This window comes from Grammomys surdaster, unplaced genomic scaffold (assembly GCF_004785775.1).
Source record: "Grammomys surdaster isolate TR1022 unplaced genomic scaffold, NIH_TR_1.0 126338, whole genome shotgun sequence".
In the NCBI taxonomy this organism is placed as follows: domain Eukaryota; kingdom Metazoa; phylum Chordata; class Mammalia; order Rodentia; family Muridae; genus Grammomys; species Grammomys surdaster.
Window position 1 is genome coordinate 1 of NW_021621137.1, and position 2,984 is coordinate 2,984.

Below are 2,984 nucleotides of genomic sequence, written 5' to 3' on the forward strand. Positions count from 1 at the left end.
CACTTTTCCCCTCTCTGCTGCCACTGAGACACAGTTGGTGGCAGAGACAGCAGAGGACTCTCCCTGTCTGTACTCCATCCCTCCTGGACCTCCCAAACAGAGGCAGCCTGTCCTCAGCCAGGTCAGGGATCCTTCTGGGACCCATCTGGAGAAGGACCCACACTGGGCATGGCTTCAAAGGGCTTTTGCCAGAAGAAGTAAAAGTCAAAAGTCCACCAAGAACTCTGTTTGGTACCCATGAGCCCTGACACTTGCTAAGACTCCGTGTTTGCTTGTTATCTTATGGGCCAGCAGATATAAGAACCAGGATGCCTATGGGACCCTGAGAACTTCCTTTAAAACAAACCAGCAGTTAACCCTGTAGCCAACAGTAGGAAACATTAGTGAATCCCTATCTGTGTCCACTCTATCCTTCACCTTTTCCTTTGGGCCATTTCAAAAATAACACAAATTTCCAGCTTTTTTTAAAAACACTTTTATTAAGAAATATGTAAACAAATAAAAAAAAACAGATGGCTGCAAAGACATAACCACTTTGTGTGTGCGTTTGCTGTAATTACAAGTCTCTGTTGAGTTTGATTTGTTTTTTGGCTGGGGTAGTTGATGATGCAATTTTGTCTTTTTCTGGGGTCCTTTCCAGCTTTTCAACATCACCTTCCATTTTCTGCTTTGCTGATGGTTTCACTATTTCTCTTCCTTCTACTTTAGAGATTTTCACTGAAGACTCAAAATCTTTATCTACATTCATTCTTCAGTTTTTCTCTTTCATTTCTCTCCCTTGTTAATGAGTAGTTTATTTTTCTCAGGCATCTTGGCCTTTCTGTCATTACTGGCTGGTTTTTCTGACTTGATGTCTTTGGAACAGTCCCTTTTTACCTTCTTCTCCTTGAGGTCCTGGTGTTCTTTTGCAGATTTAGACTGGGCTTTCCTAGGGGTCACAGTGACCTTCTCATCTTTCTGAGAAGATGAGGAAGGTTTTTACAGAGTTGATCTTTGTAGCCTCCTCTTTGAATTTTTTGAGTGGAGGTTCAGACCATGCAGATTTTTCACAGTCTCCATCTACCTTATCTTGGGGTCCTTCAGAAAGTTTTAAAACATTGTCTTTCTTGGTTGTAGCAGACCCGTCAGTTTTCTGTTTTCTCTTGTCACTTTTTACTTTTGGCTTATCCTTTTTCTCTCTTGACTTTTTCAGATACTGACTTGGAAGTGATAGATTCTGCATCCATTGGCTCATCTCTGCTTGGGAGAACAAACAGTGCATCTGCCTTAGTCTCATCAATCCTTGAGGATTCCCTGGATTTCCTAGAAGTCTCCAGTAGCTCTGGGTTCAGGGAGCTCTCATTCTCTTCCCCCTTTCTTCGTTTCCTGTGCTTCTTATGCTTGTTTCCTTTGCCATCTCCTGGAACATTCTCACTCTCCTTCTCTTTCGATTTTGAATTATCTTTTGGATTGTGACTGTCTCTTGTTGATAGCTTTTCTGGAGAGTTGTCACCTAGATTTCTATTTCTAGGACTTTGTCCAGTAGCCTAGTCTTCTCTGTGTCCTCTTGTAAAGGGTGAATTTCTGATATTAAGAGGTAAAAGTCTCTCCAGAGAAAAGTCTTCTCTGTTGGCCAAGAGTCTAGGCTGTGCTCCCACTGCATACCCTTTGTAGTACTTCTCATACCACTCTATGTATTTCCTCTCCATTCCTGGTAGCATTCTTTCTCAAATGGGTCTCTAAAGTCAACACTCTGCCCATAATAGGCTTTGCTCTCATAAGATGGTAGAACATCTCTGTATCTATTAAAATACGCTCTGTTTCTCCTTGAAGTACATTACATTTAGTGGGAGACCGACCCCTAAATGTGGGAGGAGATCTCTTCCTTGAGTGGTATCCTCTATAGGGAGGTGACCTTGACCGAGATTGATGGTATCCCTGAGATCTGGACCTTGAACGGTAATTGTGGCTCTTGCCTCTGCCTCTCCTGGGGTATGGGGGTGATGGTGAATAGGAGCGAGAGTGTGAGCAGCTGAAGGACCTTGAGTAAGGGTGTGATCTTGCTGAACCAGACCTTGACTTTGAGTAAGTGGATGAACTTCTAGAATAAGATGATTCACTATAGGGAGATTTAGACCTGGAAAATGAGTGCCTATACTCCTTTTGAGTCTTCTTGTATTCCATCAATTTCTTACCAAAATCATTTGTAAACTCACCTAGCTTGGACTTTTTCTTTTCCTCTTCCTTTAGTTGCCGTTGCTCTCTATAGAACTCTTCCCTGGATAAAGGAGGTGCTTGTGTTGTAAGGATGGTATTGGAATGGGCAGTCTGCACTCCTAATGATACCGAAGGTGTTGATATATTGGCAGGAGCTGGTGGGAACTCTGGAGGAGGGACACTCTATCCTGCTAGTAGATGCTGGTCAGGAGGAAACTGAGAGGAAAAATGTGGTGGAGGTACACCTGGGGGAAGAAGCAGTGTATGGTGTTTAGGCAGATAAAAAGAAGGTGGTGAAACAGGCACAAAGACAGGAGTTGCTGGTAGTGATGGGCCTTGGGTCTTCTGTGATTGTTTTCTGTGGTGTCGCCCATGCATTCTACTTCTGTGACAGCTTCATTCTCCTCTACTAATTTGCTGTGGTGGAGACACTAGGTATCCAAGCTTGTTGGAATGTTCCCAACCTGGTCGACCACCACCTGGACAAGCAGCCTTTTTTTCTTACTGGATCAGATGAAAGGATCAACTGTCCATGTAATAATGACTGTCCCAATAAAGATGAAGTTCCAAGGACTGGCTTCTGGTAACCTTTTTCTTCTGTAAGAGCAGTAGTAGCAATTGAAGAGGCTCCATTTGAATGTTCTGATGTAAGGGTGGCAGCTGGTAACAATTTATTATCAGAATCCAGAAAGGGTCCATCTGATTTTTCTGAATCATCTGATATAGATGCTGTTGCAGTTATATCAGGTACTGGAGCTGGGGCAGAAGATGGATTTCCAGGCACAGAA

At 43.2% G+C, this 2,984-nt stretch overlaps 1 pseudogene; it reads right to left on the reverse strand.

Annotated features, from left to right (window-relative positions):
* Nucleotides 1–556: 556 nt before the first annotated feature.
* On the reverse strand, nt 557–2,977 carry LOC114614406 (annotated as a pseudogene).
* Nucleotides 2,978–2,984: the final 7 nt, after the last annotated feature.